The sequence below is a fragment of the Sparus aurata genome, chromosome 13 (assembly GCF_900880675.1).
Source record: "Sparus aurata chromosome 13, fSpaAur1.1, whole genome shotgun sequence".
In the NCBI taxonomy this organism is placed as follows: Eukaryota; Metazoa; Chordata; class Actinopteri; order Spariformes; family Sparidae; genus Sparus; species Sparus aurata.
Genome location: NC_044199.1, coordinates 20,959,215 through 20,975,803, shown reverse-complemented (window position 1 = coordinate 20,975,803; position 16,589 = coordinate 20,959,215). Strand labels below are relative to the sequence as shown.

The 16,589-nt window shown below is 43.7% G+C and overlaps 1 long non-coding RNA gene across 1 annotated transcript; it reads right to left on the bottom strand.

Annotated features, from left to right (window-relative positions):
• Positions 1 to 6,946: 6,946 nt before the first annotated feature.
• LOC115594599 (uncharacterized) lies at positions 6,947 to 8,112 on the bottom strand. The gene is made up of 3 exons (XR_003986524.1): positions 7,770 to 8,112; positions 7,456 to 7,610; positions 6,947 to 7,331 (listed from the first exon to the last, which is right to left on the bottom strand). It is a non-coding gene; the product is annotated as an uncharacterized LOC115594599 (long non-coding RNA).
• Positions 8,113 to 16,589: the final 8,477 nt, after the last annotated feature.

The window sequence follows — 16,589 nt, the reverse complement described above, 5'->3', positions numbered from 1 at the left end:
GCATACCTCCGCGGAACTACCTTGGTAGCCTACATCAGTGAACAGCATGATGTCAAGAGACGAAGTAAGTAAACTAAGTGTTTATTTTTGTGCAGCTTTAGTATATTTCTTTGACAACATTAGCGCATCAATTCAGCAAAACGACAGTTGTAATGTAAAGTACGCTTACCTTACACTGGTCAAATGGTTACTAAAGTTCAAATTTCACCAGCCACGGTGAATAACGAGATAGCGATAACCATTGTTTTGTGACTGAAGCTAATGTGACTGCTAACAATGTTATGGTGTTTGATGAGCATTTGGCTTGTGGCTGCAGCTAATTTCTGACTGTGGTAATTACCAACATAGCTAATATTTATAACATTGGATAAAGCTTGCTAACAAGCTGACATGAGTGTGCAGTCATCATCATGTAACAGCAATAGTATGATTCAATATCTCAAGCCATGTGTTATGTGCCAGTGCCACTGAGATAATTTGTGAAATCATTTCCATTATAAGACAATATAAATGGTATGAATAGCACTGCGCCATAACAAAGTCAATACAAGGAAAACACAAATGTCATTATGTCATAACTGGTATTATACTAAGTTGAATCAGAATAAAAATAACATCAAATAAAATCAAAACATCACTTTGAGGATTACTAAAGTTATTCTTAATAGTATTGTTCTCAATGTTTTTTGTTTCAGGATTTGGAATTGACTCTGGAAGGAGTGGCACACATGGAGATGTACTGCCTGGATGAGGGTACACTGCGTCTGGTTAGGATGACGTGGAACAACATCTTTGCTCTGGAGGACAGCCAAGATGTGGGCAGCATTAACCGAGAGTTTCGGTTTGCTGCCTACCGCCGATTTACGATCTGGCAGGATGGGCGTCAGAGAAGAGGGAACTGAAGGCCGATACAGAGCTGCTGTGTTCTTCGTATCCGGTTAAACTTCCCTGACCCCTTTGCAAACTACACAGGTTACAAAGAAGCTCCATTTAGGGTGCCTGACTGATATTTTCTCCTGTTTTGTGTCCCTGTGACCACAATACCTAAAAAAAACAACATTTCTTAGCCAACGATTCCACTTTCATCCAAAAATAAAAACTATTTATGTACATTATATATTTTTATATTTATTTTCAAAGTTTACAGTATTTTTCAAATTTGCAGTATGTACAACATTTTATTTTGTATTTTTTTACATGTTTATAATAAAATAAATGTGTGGTAAACAAGACGGTCGTGTCTTCTCTCTTTTCTCGCTCACGTCTCTGGATCATGTAGCTGAGGCCTTTATGGAGAGAAGAGAACAGTAGCGTTAGAACACATACCAATGCTCCATAATCAAATCTGGTAATTATTATTTTATATTATAACATTTTACAATGTTTTGTCTATATTCTGAAAATATTGAAATTCCTAATGACCAAAACTTAGAAAGTGAAAACATACTAACCCCTCAGACACTGGTTCAATTGGTGATAATCGATGAGAGAGTTTAGCAGCTGTTCGCTTGCTGGGTGTTGATGCTCTCATCTCCTTACTTCCCAGAGTAGCAGCTTCAGGAGTCTGCTTCTTCTCATAGCTGGAAAACAGCAATATTTTAAAAAGTTAGAGTCTCAGTCAGCAAGCTGGCTGTGACTTTGCTACCTTGGTGTCTTTTCTCTTTGGTCAGAACAACTATGGCCATGCAATGTTTGCCTGTAACAATAATAATATCAAAATACATGTCTCAGTCAGTAATATTGTGTGTTTCACTTTTACAAACAATTTCTTCTGCTTTACTTACAACATAATGTATGATGTCTGGAGCAATCTTGTGTGGAAGGTACAACACCAGTCAAAATTAGAAAAATAAAAGGCTAAAAGCTCTAGTGATGAGTTGAGACCACTCTTTTAGCCCACCCACCCCAAAGGACTCAACCACACAGACGTGCTTCACAAGCAAGGTCGTAATAATAATAACAACAATAATAATAACTTTATCAGACCGGTAGACACACACAATATCAATTATTATATAGCACCACCTGAGCTCGTCTACATTGTGCACTTCACGGTTAGCTCTAAACTGCCTTTTATTCAGCTACATCACAACAGTATCATCAACTCGTCAACATAATAGCCCCCAACCCATAGCCTGTAAATACCGTTACTGTACACTCCAAATACTGTATTTACCAGGGACAGGAATGAGACGGGAGCCGGTGCTGTGTGTATGTTATATTTCACTGTACAGATTGTAAAGCCCACTGAGGCAATGTCATTGTGATTTTGGGCTATATAAATAAAATTGATTTGATAGCCTTATCCCCTACACTCACGAAGCAGCCGGGAAGCCGGCTCGCTGTGTGTAGCTAGCGGCTAATATGAGTACACAGACCCAAACAAACCGTTAGCCTGTTGCTACAGCCAGCTGCTAACGTCACCTCCCAGATAAAAGTTGGGCTTTCGGTCCCATATATAAAAGGGCATATTTCTAACTATTCGGTTTCAGACTGAAGGACCGTGGAAAATGCGCAGTCTGTAACTTCTCAATGTTACAAGCAGTGGACTAAGTTACATGTTAGCCGCTAGCCACGTTGCACGTTAGCGGCTAGCGCTACGTTAGCCGCTAACGCTACGTTAGAAGCTGACGCTACTTGGCACTTTAGCTCACTCCGAGTCCTCGGTGATCTCATGAGATTTTCAAATCAAGCTCTAAAAATTACCTGTAATGTATTCTTACCTGGTTACAAGGAAATTAGCCATGTCGGCATCCGTTTTCAGTCCCAGTTCAAGCTGAAGCTGCCTCCATGAGTCGAAGGCATATCCAATGTATATTCGCGTGCCAGCCCGGCTTTGGTCATAACTTCTTTTAGACTAACGACTTGCTGCTGATAAAAAACCTTTTTCTTTTTGTCTTCTTCCGGTCTCCAAGCCGTCGAAGGCCGCGCATTCAGCGTCAATTAACGTCACGTCCGCAGGGCTGCACGGGAAATTCGGACCCCGAATAGCAGTACATTATGCAGCACACAGCCTGTTCAAGGCAACGGGGAGATATGTGTGTGGGCTCATTCTTTTTGGTTTTGAACGCTTCATCACCCATTAGCATTAAAATACTTATAATGAATGTTTATTTTTTCACAAATCCTGCCCTAAGTTCCTTTAATGTGGAGAACCGACGGATCTGTGCAAAGAAATCACTGCTTCAGAATATTTGACTGAATATAGTAGGGGTGTCACGATTCTCCAAATCCTCGATTCGATTCTCGAATTTTTACATTTATTTTTTTAAAGCACAGGCTGCTATGCCATTTTTAGACTTGACTTTTATGCAATATATAATATCTGACCTTTGTTCGCAATGCACCACACTACATTGTCAAATTTAAAACATTTATTAACAACATAATGTAACAATAACTTATATCTTCAGTCAATTAGAAACTTAAACAGAATAACCTGCCATCTAGTTTCTGCAGAGCTTGCAAACTGTGGCTTTTTTGTCAACATAACTCACTGGAAATCCAAAATACTTTCACACCTGCGACTTCAGTGAAAGAGGAGGGGGTTCTGTCGATGGGTCTCCATTGTTGTAAGAGCCCCTTTCAGGAATAGGGCGGTGCGTGAGGTGTGTGCGTAAGGTGTGAGTGGGCAAGCGAGAGTGAGGGAGCGTACGTACGTGCGGACAGTGAATGAATGGGAGAGGAAGGAAAAGCGAAAGCAGTAGCAGTAGTAGCGACAGCAGTAAAGTGTACAATACAGTCTGCAGTTTGGCTGTGAATAAAGGCGACGGCTCCTCAAGATACAGCAAAGCTCCCTGGTATTATTTCCCGACGAGCTTAACACTTGAAAGGGGGTTCACCGACAGTAAACACAAACTTCAGCCCCACAGGAAATCATCTCCCCTGTGCTTCCCGACCACGGTCCGGGAGCCGAACAGGAATGGTGTAACACCATGCTATCGTTTGGCTGGCTGTAGCTAATAGCTGCTGGCTTAGCTATTAGCTAAGTTAGAGGAGGTTGACTCGCAGCACTTCAACACTTACCGTGTGTGTTTTTTTCCGCTTGGCAAGCCGACCGGACGTTCCCATTTTTTTAATTCGAAGTTTGAGATTTTGACTTAATTTCGGTCGACTTCGATTTAAAATCGAAATCGTGACGGCCTTAGAATATAGATTTTGAAACTAAATAAATTGATTTGAAATTGAATAAACTGTTCTAGCCAAACTTGTATAGTTAGATGTTTGGAATAATTTTCTCCGGATCATTCCAAGAACTAAACAATGGAGGTGGTGCCCCATTTACGAGTGTGTTATTAATCACCTGGGATTAATTACCTTTATTATCAAGCAGTGTATGTCCTATAACACCGCTTTAGTTATAGCACACCACCTGTCACATTTTTTTTTTCATAAGGCACACTGCGGGAAAAGGAAGCTTGCAGTGAGCTTTGTTTCGGGACTGGAGTGGGTTGTTCCAGCCCCTCCCCTCTCTGTGCATGAAAGAGGAGGGGCGGGGGCGCGGGGAGCAGTGCAGAGAGCTCCAGGTCAGCAGCTTGGCTGGAGCAAGGATCACAGCGCAAATTTGAACCATATCGATATATGATATATGGTCTAATTCCATATCACATTTAAAAATATATCGATATATTTTTTATATCGATATATCGCCCAGCCCTAGGTGAAGAAGTCATCAAAGTCTTCATCTTTGTATTGAAGACTTATATCTAAGGTGATGGAAAAATTCTCTTTGATGGCTGCAACCAACTCATCCACGGATGATGGTATGGCATTGAATGGTGAATGTAAGTTTCTTGACTTTGTGATCAATGAGGACCCGGAATCTCACGATTGGTTCCATGTCTACGAAGACTCAACACTGGAGGCAGATATGGCGCTTCAATTTGACCATGAGCTTTCCTGCAACAATATAGGCAGACAGAGGACAAACATCATGAAGGCTTTCTTGTTCAACAAGAGGTATGTGACCCGTCTTCTCCAGATAAAATCCATGATAATGTTCATCATAACAGGACAGCTGTGGTTTTACGATAAAATATACTCTCTCCCCAAAAAGTGCAATTTGATCAGTCTCTGCAAAATCAGGAAGACATGCAGTACAGCCATAGGCCACGATCATGCATTTTGAGTACCTTGTTCCCTGAAAGGTATCCATGTCAGCCAGTTGTACTCGAGACTGACCAGGAGATAGATGCCTGACTGACTCCTGAACATCTACATGCAGGACATCTAATGGCACTGATGTTACTCTTACAACACTCAAAGCAGGCACAACTGTTGTGGAATGCAGGTGGTGGCTATCATAATCTTATGCTTTGTAGCCAGAGATAGGATTATGTTCTTAAAGTTGTCAGTATGCCACACAATTCATTTAAATTGGCTATGTTTTGCCTCAAACCTCATTGTCCAGAAAGCAATCACAGGTCCAAAAGCTTTTATCAATGTAGGATAATGTTCTAAGAAGTGGTGCTTTGGGATTAACCGTTCATTAGGAAATACTTCTTGGAATCTGTGTCGTGGTTCAGAAATTTTTGAGTCTAGATACGAAACACTTCCTTCATTATGGAGTGGGCAAACGACAAGTTCAACAATGTATTTTAAAGACATTTATAAGCAGAAGCCAGGCTGGATCATTCAAAGGTATTCTGTGTCCAACAATGAACGGCAGCAGTTGTCTGAGGGCCCAATTTTCATCCGCGTTTCCTCCAATCTTCTTTTGTGAGGAGAAGGTTGCAGGCAATGGCTGAGGACAGTAAGTTTTGTCAGCCCACTTATAGGGAAACTTCGCAATGGCACTATTGAGTTCACTGAAAGTGAAATATTTCTTTGAAATGAAAACACTAAAGCACAGACCCAACTCCAAGGGAACAATGCCTTCAAAAATGTCGTGTAATATATCAGGTGGGTAGCGAGTCACGCAGTGGAAGTATCTCAGATGTTCAGTTAATGGGCAAGCCTTTTTTACACCATAACAGTATGTCAGAGCAGGGTTTTCCTTTACCGTCAATACGTGAATGGCATGTTCCTCTTTAGTACGAGCAGGAAATGCACTGGACCTCACCTCTTTCCTTTGAAATTCTGATCGCTGACCAAGACAAAATCTGCAAATGAATGGTCCACAAAAATTTTCCACAAATCCACAAATCGAGTGTGCCCAAGATTATTTGCAGCCACGCAAAACACAGTGCCTTTCACATTTTGTCCTACAGCAGAGATGTAGACGCCATCACGCTCCAAGATAGCAATGTCCTTTAACTAAGGGGCAAGCACTTGAGCATAGCCAAATCTTTTGATGTCAACTGCTTTGCACAAAAGGGCGAGGTATACAGAATTAAGAGTAGATCGAGATGAGTGAGGAATGTTGCCAAAGACCCTGTAGACAGCTGTAACTTTATGCTTTGTGACCAGCCATGAGAAAACCAGCAACAAGTCTCCCGAGCGGCATTTTGAGTTATTTACAAATTCTGAAAGTGTAGTTTCTAAGCTTTCCAATGATGTCTAACACATGGAAATGATAATATTTGAAGAAGTTGTGGCCATTTGAATGTATGCACATCTCAAAAGCCTTTAGGGAGAAAACAGCCCTAGAACATTTGCAATTCTCACAGCAGGAAATTCTCACCCCCTGGCTAGTCAACACAATGGTGCTCATTTGCATCTCATTTAGATAAGCCCTACCCCCTACATTCATTCAGTGACATCTGGTATCTGTTAGCCTGCAGGGCAGAAAGTATTGTAGTGGTTTGAACAATGGTTATCAAAAGCAGTTGTCATGTAGTTAATGTTGATGTAGTGTTATTTTCCTTAAGCACTTTTGTGGACTGATCAGAATTAGAAGGTACTTTATTGAAATGGAAATGCTTTTTTTACAAAAAGCACTCTGTAAAGCGCCATGAGACATGTGTATTGTTTTGGTGCTCTATAAGTGAAATGACATTGCAATTGAAATTTAGAAGTGCAGTGTAGATGGATCAGTCTGTTGCTGAATGAGCTCCTGTGGCTGATCAGCACATTTTGGAGAAGGTGTGAAGGAGAGTCCAATTATTTGGTGATATCACATCCGCATCCTCTTCTGCATACTCTTCTGTGTACTCTTCTGTGCTGTGACCCTTGGCGCTGGGCATGTGATGTCTCTTGCCTCTTCAGCACAGAAAGGCCTGATTTTTTCATAAAGATAGGTCTGCCTGTCAATGTTCAGTCCAGGTGGGGCAAGGACAGGAAGACTGTCAACAGGGGGCAGAACCGCTGAATCGCGCAGTAGCTGGAATGCGACAGGTTCTGCATCACAGTGAGTTCTTGCAAGCACCACACCTGGTCTCTTGGCATCAAAGCTGTGACAGAATAAGCACATAACAGGGCACTTTAAACATGGCTAGCTATTTTCTCATAAAACACTATCATGTCCATGAAATTATTTTTTATATGTACACAATGTGAAAGTTTCAATATAAATACCTGAAGTGCTGATAACTCTTGATCTGTGGGAGCTTTCAGAACTTGGGACTCAGATGCTGCTGCCAGTTGAAGGTCTCGACTAAGACTCTGCCATCTGCATTTCCAACAAGCTGTGGGATATTGAGGTGACTCTCAGGAGAGCTGTTTTCCACTACCTGGTGACAAAAAAATAACAGAAGAAGAAAAAAAGATCTTAAGTTAAACCTTTCATTGAAGCAGAACAGAGAACAGCACTGAAGTCATTCATGTTAAAAGCTCTATGTTGACTTTTCTTACACAAGCCCAAAACTGTTCCACGAAAAATGAAAACTAACCTCAGCGATGTCTGCCAAAGTGTTGACTCTGGTCTTCATGTATGCTTGCTTGATTAGTCCAAAGCCACAGTCAGGGGAACATTTGGTGTGGCCAGCAATAAGGAAGTGGATGTCAATTGTCTCATGAAGTTGTTTTTGTTTTGCCCACTGCAGTTGTCACAATGAAGATCCACGTCTGTTTCTCCAACTCCGAAGTAGCTGAAGAAATGATGCATGTAGCTGATGACTTCATTGCTCCCCTTACTTGATGACATGCCTTCATCAATCAGGAAATTCACCTGTTTTTGCAGCCCTTCACAGGAGACACCAAAAAGGCCCCATTTCCGTGGAGTCAGGAAGTACATTGGCCCAGGCTGAAGAGGGTTTGAGGGAAAGTGTATCTGAAGAAGACAGAGGGAGAGAGGGAAAGGGGACTAGATTAAATGAAAGACATTTGTGTCTATTCATAACTGTCTAATAAATGTAGATATAGATTTCTATATTGCTGCTATTCTGCATTTGCACTATCATTAGGCTACTTATTCTCCATGCACTTTAGTGTACAGTAACACTTGCCGTGTGTGTCTGCTGCAAACCAAATCGCCCTTCAAGGGACATTTAATATAGTGAAGTAAATGATGTGTGATAAATAGTACCTGCTGTGCAAAATCAAAACTGTAATGCATCCTGATCTTCTTGCTTGCTGATGGGGAGGGTCCCAAAGACAACTTAGAGTCAGCACATGTCTTTCTGCAGGCAGCAGTCATCTCGTTGTACACAGCCGTCTCTTTTTGCACAAGGGCAAGATGATAGTGTTGCTTCTTGACCGCTTCAGACTTTCTATCATCTGGGAGGTTTGCACTTCGTACCAGCTGCTTGTTATTGTTTTGGCACTGCCAGCAGAGATCTGTACGTGGCCTGCAACTTCTGATGTGTGGGAGAAGCTGGTTCCACAGTGCTTTGAAGCAGCTTGATTTGCAAACTGCACGCTCATCTGAAAAACAGATATTACTTACGATTAATTTTACTGTAATTGCTAATATTACTTCACATTACAAGCACTCAATTCAAAATACATTTTTACACATACCACACTCCTTAGCAGACTTCACCAAACTGAGGCCTTAGACACATGGGTTGGCAGCAACTTTACATGCCAATCCCTATGCCCAGGATGTTGGCCAGGCAGCATGATGGCATTGTCTTCTGAATAGTTTTTTATAAATTCCACAACTCCGTTGATAATGCTGCAGCTGATGAACCTGGCTGGCCTTGGCTGTGAGTGCTTCTTCCTTAACCGTGGTCTTGCCCCATTCTCCTCAAAGTGTTTGATAATATCAGTCAGGGTGTCTTTGCCAATTCTGAAAAAGGAAAACAAAGAAGTTTCACATCATGGGTCATATTAACAGGCACATTGTCACCTGACTCTGGATGTATTCATCCAAACTGTTCCTCAAGTAGGCTAGTTGCTAAACATTAGCATCACAGTCAATTCAAGCAATGCTAACAGGCACATTGTCACCTGACTCTGGATGTATTCATCCATACTATCCTCCAGTAAACTAGATGCTAAATCATGAGCATCAGTCAATTCAAGCATTATTCAAATTAATAGCAGATGCTCACATTACAAGACAAAACCTCCCATTACAGCTTAGTTTCGATATGCATTTAATTTTAAAACAACAGTACTGAGCTAGCTAATAACAATGTAGGCTAAGGTATAAACATGAAAAAAAAAACATGAGATAACAGTTTGTAATCCCTGTGACTTTGACTGCGACTCGAATGAACATATTACGCAAAATAGATAACTTGGATGTTAATGGAAACTCACCCCATAAGAAACTGAAAATATTCCTGCAGACTTCATTGCCTCCGATGGAATAAGTAGTCCTGGGGTGCTTTCTCTTCGTCTGGGGCTTTTTGGTGGATGTAGTCATGTTCGAAGTAACTACTGTGCGTCTGTTTGCCTCGAGATATCCAATTATTCGCATGTCCTGCCACTCTCTTTCGGCAGCTAGAGAATCCAACCGTATGCTGTACATATGCTCTGGAGAAAGCTTGTCGCTACACAAATGTGTCCCAATGAGAGAGTTCTCCTTTCTTCTTACGTAGCATTTGCAGTCAAGTTACGGATTTTCTCCATTTTGTTGTCTTTATCCCCTTCACATGTTACCGTAAATATAGCGTCTGATATCTCACGCTCCAGCTCCTCTGCTGCGAGGCCGAGAGATTCTTCCTCGTCTTCATCTTCGGCTAAGGTCAGCTGTAGATTAGGCATGTTCTCCAGTGTCATCAGAATCAGAAGTGAAATCGGCGTCGGAATAACCAGAAGTATCCGGCATCTTGCAAAAGTACTGCCATAGATTTGCGCTGTAACAGCCATGATTTAGCTCTTCTGCAATGCATTTTTCCCGGTCCATCTTCATTCAATGATGAAATGCAGCTTCCAGAAGTAGCAGAACTTATGCGGGGTGGCTGCATAAGTAGCCATGCGGTTCGTGCACCTGATTGGCCGAAAAAAAAAAAAAAAGCCTGTGAATGGTCAAAGGTAGCCAGTATGCAAATTGACTGTATCGCCGCACACGCCCAACAATGTGCCAGCATTTCCTGAAACTCTACCCAATTTCAAACACAAAATGTATACTTTTAAGGCAACTAATACTGATATCTGAAACATGGTGTGGCTTCTTCATGATCTCAACTTGCTCATTCTGCAAAAAAACGAAAATAATTATTTTGGAAAAAAAACGATAGTTTCTTTGTTTATATGAATTCCTCCCAGCCGACTTGCTGCTGGTTTTGCCGTGGCGCATCACCTTTTTTCTTGATGTTCCCAGTGGGTTACAGTTCTCAAAGTCATCCACGCACAGCACAAGTGTAATTCTTAGTTCCTTAGAATAAAAGGAATTCTCTTTGTAAATCGTACCATCAGGATATGATTCTACTATATTCAGTAGAGTATGACTGACCTGGTTCTTTACTCAGAGCTTTTTCTCTAAGACTGTCTTTATTCAAAATTTGAACCAATGACTGAAGAATTGGGACATACTGGAACCTTCTCTTGTCCTTTGGTTTGAGGATGTATTCAACAGGCTCAACAACTTAAAATTTCTCTTTATAATATTGACGTCTCTTGAATGATGATGAAAGAGGACCACCGGCACCGAGTGCTGTGCTTAGGGGATTGGATTTGCACAATTCTTCCACTAGAGATGTAACAAATGTGTCAGCAATGGTTTGGTTATATTTCTTTAAATGTGAAACAACAATATCTCTTATTGCAGTTATGGGTGCAGAACTGGCTATAAAGTGAAGATCATCTACCAATTCATCAATGCACCAAACTGAAACATTATAAACACTCTCCAATTTCAACAAGAGGGATGCTATGTACTCTACAACCACACTGCTTCCATCTTCCTCGACATACTGAACATCTGAGCTTGTGACTTCATTGCTGGCATCACTGTGATCCTCCTCTGAGGCTTCAAAATTAAGTGGTTCCTCCTCTTCTGTTACTTGCCTTTGACAGATGATGCCTGGTTTGAATTCCTGCAAACTATGTGGAGTATGCTTCCTGTGTTTGTGTGTCGCAAAAGTTCCATAAACATTTGTTTGATGATCGCAGCCTGCAAAGACACACTTTACAGTCACATTATTCTTCAGATGATGATGAATGTGTTCAAAAAACCTCATTTTAATGACATAATAGGCAGGAGAATGAAAAGGTTTCTTCTGGTGAACTAAGTGAATTAACTTCTGGATGGTAGCTTGACAAGTGACAGCAGAGAGCACTCCAGTTTTTAAAAGAGCATGGGCAGTCTATATGTATATGTAAGGCAGTTTGCCTATTTTGGCCAATAGATTGCACTGTTTTATTATTTATGCCCTCAGGCGTTACACGATTGTCACTGTTTGTCCTTGTCCTTCACATTCAAACAAGCTCACTAACTGCTAAGCATATAACAAGTAATTCACAAACACATATACATTTTAGTTTGCTGCTTAAATCTGAGGTAGAGAACATTGAAGATGATGAGTGAATATGCAGACTCTCCACTGAAGCAGCAACATCAGGCCCCCACCTACCCCTGGGCCTGTAACAAGCCACAGCTATGACTCTCCAAGGGGAATGCATACTCACCTCTCCAGTGAAGGAGCTTGCACCAGTAACCAGCAGTCATCTATGAGGTCAAAGCTAACCACCCAGTTCCCTAGATCCCCTAGTCAGCAGCTGCAGTACCACACTCCTGTCCGGCAGCCCACAGACTCAGGACTGGGCCCACAGCCCCCAATGCTGTCGCCCTATACCGATGCCCATGCAGCTCCAGCTCAAATGTCCACATTACCAGCCCCTGGAACCCCAAGTGCAACCCCTCCAGTGTTTCAACCAACTGTGCAGACCACCATCGCCTCTGCCCTCCTGCCCCAGACCAGCGTGCACAAGCCCACGGCCACCCTGCCACCTCAAAGTCTCCCACGTCCCAACGTCCCAGAGGCACGAGTCTAGCAGCCCACCATGAACCAGCCAGGTATCTCCCCTTACCCAACACAGGTTTATCAGCCTAGCCCCCAGGTCCCCACGGCCCCAAGCCCGAATGTCAAGTTTTTCAACACCACACATTATGAGGAACCCCTCTACAGCTGAGCTGACCCCCGGAGGCACAGAGTATGGACAAATCCCCCAGTTGCACATGTTACAAGCCGCTGCCCAACACTCTTAGGTTGCCTTGCACTCATCTGCCACCAGTGCATGGGGCCCCACTGCAGCTGCACCGACCCCTCTTAATGTTACCCAGGCAGCTTTTGACTACACACCTTCTTCCCACACCCAAGGCCCAGTACATCTACAGCCCCCTGCTTCAGCCCCTCAAGTCAGCATGTATCCTGATACAGTCCCCAACCCACCCTCCTGCCTCCACCCTCCATCCAGTAAGAAAGCTGATCCTGAATCTGCCTCCCCATGACCAGAGCCCTGAAAAGGCATTTGTGGAACTGAGGGCGGAGTACGGTGACACACAGGGCTCCTTGGACCCACTAGCCGACTTCTATGAGCGTGGCCAGAGGCCAGGGGAGTCTGCCTGCTCTTATGCTATGGCACTGGAAGCAACATTGCGAGCTGTAGAAGAAACCCAGAGAGGTGGCAGGCCTTTCCCCAACCGTGACTGTAAACTCACCTGGCAGTTCTTAAGAGGACTAAATGATGAGGAGGTGTACATGAGGATTGCTCCAATGAAACCCCGGCTTCTGAGCTTCCGGGAGCTACAAGATGAGCTCAGAACTCTGGCAAAAGAAACAAAAAAGTTCCAGTCACTAAACAAATCCAAGAAGACCTACACTCTGGTCCAGGTTGCATCAGAGTGTAATTTGAATATGAAAACAGAGAAAACTAAACATACATCAGAGTGGGCAGAGCTAACAGAGCTGGTCAAGAAATTAGCCCTTAACCAAGAGGAACAGATGGCTAAGCTGACTCACCTTGAATCAAGGATTGCTGCTCCCTTCTCTTCTCCTGTCCCCCCACCAAGAGTCCGGCCAACCCCCGGACCTACAACCCAGACTTCACCTGTCACATGCTACCGCGGTGGGAAGCAAGGACATATAGCCTGGGTTTGCAGGCAACTATGGGCAAGCAGCAAGACCACCCACTGCAGGTGAATGAGACTGGTGATGGAGGAGAGGGCACCCCCTTAGTGGGCCCCAGGAATGAGGGGGAGGAATGAAGTGCAGGGCGCTCATTGATTCTGGCTCTCAGATAACCAGTAGTATGCACAAATACTGGCGCAACCACCCATCCTCCAGAAACGAAAGCTCCAGCCCTCTAAAATTCCCATTGAAGGTGCAGCCGGTCAGAGTGCCATGGTATCCTGCAAATTAACTTGAATGCTGTTGGGGAAAGAGTTCAAGAAGGTGCCAGCTTTTGTTGTAACCGACTCTGAGTATCGCTCCTCTGTCCCTCTGCTGGTGGGCACTAATGTCCTCCGTGCCTCCAGAAGCCACCTCCAAGCAACCTACGGCCAGCAGTTTCTCCACCAGGTCAAGGAGAGGCATCCAGAGTAGTACACTTCTCTACTGGAGATTGGGAGCACCGAATCTTGTGATGTGGATGACATAGTGGGCCCTGCTGTGTACACTGGACGCAAAGTACACATCCCTGGAGGAAAGGAGATGGATTCAGGGCGTTTTCATACCTGCTTTGTTTAGTTCGGTTAAATCGAACCCTGGAGCGTTTACCCCCTCGGTGCACTTCGTTTGGGAAGGTGAGAACACATCAATCGCATACGGGTGCGGACCAAAACAACCGGACCGAGACCTTGTTGAAGAGGTGGTCTCGGTCCGGTTCCAAACAAACTCTGGTACAGTTCGTTTGTGGTGAGAACATGATCCAAACTCGATCCAACCCAACTGCAGGAAGCATCAGTGCTTAACCCCGAATTTCCACTGGATAGTGTCCGCTGCGTTACGGCCAGATCAGGGGCCTCATGTACTAAGACTTGCGTGGATTTCTTACTGAAACATGGCTTACGCTACAATCCAGAAACTGTCGTACGCACAAAAAAAATCAGATGTATCAAAGTGTGCGTACGCATGGATCCAAGCACTTTTCCTTTGTCCCTGTCCACGCCTCCATTTAAATATGCAAATTCATTTAAATAGGGCCTGCACCGGGGATTCCCCTCTCTACATCATCAGATTCACACCATGAGTAAAGGGAAGAAGCTCAACTTCACCGAGTCTGAACTCGAAACTCTATTAAATAAAGTCGAGAAGATCTGTATTATTTGGTAGCCTCTCGTCAGGGATAAACACCCAAAAAAAGAAATGTGAGTGGGAGCGTGTGTGTGAGGCACTGAACGCTGTGGGGTCAGAGCAGCGCACACTCCCAGAAATAAAAAATAAAAAATGGTCCGACGTGAAGGTGAAGCGGAGGATTTCGGCCCACCGCCGAAGCGTGACCGCAGCGGTCGGGGGGACAGGAGTCAAATGAAGGAGGCATACAACATGTGAAATAGATTTAGTTTCCTTTGCTCATGCACCACTTGATTGAATCACTATTGCTTTTTGAAAAAAGAAATATATGATCATAATAATAATAACTGCTACCGTTAGTGGGAAACAAACAGAAGGACAAAACAACTTCATTACAAGGATTGACAAGACTGATCACACTTATATTAATGACTGCAGAAGTGTGCCGTGGCTACTGCAGTGTTGCATTTCCAACTTTACGCACGCGTTTATTGACACAAATACTGAACACAAGGAGACAATAAAGGGCTTGATATCTCTGCCTCTCTATTTTCACCAGGGAAAAACAAATACACATATTTGAATGCACGTGCCCAAATGGGCATTGTGCTGGTTTACATTCGGGGCGCAATTAAACGGATAAATTATTTACTCACCGAGAAGCCACCCATCGCGCACCGTGCCAGCCTCCAGCCTGTTACCAACCATGCTATTGGTAAGAATGAACGAGTCATGCATTGAACCAGGCCACCTTGCCACAATGTTGGTGAGCTGCATTTGCGCATCACATATTATTTGAACATTAACTGGATGACATTCTTATGATCCCGTCCCACACAGCTGGCATGGCTCGGCTCAGAGTGGACTGGCACACTCCTGACCGGTCGGCCAGTTCCCTCTGGAAGGCTCCTGTTGCCAGAAACCCCAGAGTGGTCAGCACCTGTGTGGGCACGGACAACCCCGGGCTCCTGGCTGTGTTTTGTTCTAGGGCCGGCCGCAGCTCTGCGCACAGCTCCAGTAACACTGGCCTCGGCAACCTAAAACGACTCATGAGCCAGTTGTCGTCATTTGCCTACAGATCTTCCCGTTCTCTAATCACCCTCTCACGTCTGATATAACCATTTGCGATGTCTTCTAACAAGGCCAAGGCTGCCATTGTTAATGCCATTTTTTCATCACTTTGCGCATGCTTTTATATCCATCCATATGATTGCAAACACGTGCATGTTAATTGTCCATTAATGTGTCTCTGATGTGCACATTACACTGAGGATGAATTGTTTTCACATAATTAACAGTTTCCCAGCATCACCTCTAAGTGTCACCAAAGGAACAATAGCTGTAGAAACGTGCGTACGCCAGCCATGAAGCTGGCGTGGGGCACCGCACATTTCCACGGTCATTTCACTTTTGATACATCTGAACGTTGGCGTGGAAAATGACGTACGCCACGTTTTTGTGTGTACGCAACATTGATACATGAGGCCCCAGGTGTTTCGCTCCGCCGTCCGGTAACCCCCGGTTGCGTTTTGAGTCGGACACGGTGCAGTACGGTAGGCAGCGGGCGTTGCGAGGCCAAGGAGTTCCCGTGATAATCACATGATCACTCGAGACCGCAGTTATAGGTCTGTGTCATAAAAACAACAACACGAAGTGTTCCCGACCGAAGGATCAGAAGAAGAGCTTGTGTTTGTCTCTTTTTTGAGATTTGTGTGCTGGTGTAAACACGGAGTGTTTTATTTTGAAAAGTAACCGGATGTCAAATTGTTGTTGTTTCAGTGCTTGACTTCCTGTCTGCTCGGTGCTAAATTCAGCTGAATTGCTGCCTCGTTTTCGAAATTTAGACCAATTAGAGAGCAGTTTCCTCGCGCATCACACATTTTGGTCCACTTGTAAATGCTACTGTGTGAACACAAACCAAACTCGAGGCAATATGCAACATTGTAACCTCATTCGGACCAGAGCAAACAAACTATAGGTGTGAAAACGCCCTTAATGTGCAAGATAAAAGCTGGCCCACAAATAAAGACTTACACTGCAATGATTGAATGCCACTCCTCGCTGCAGCTCCCCCAAGACCTCTTA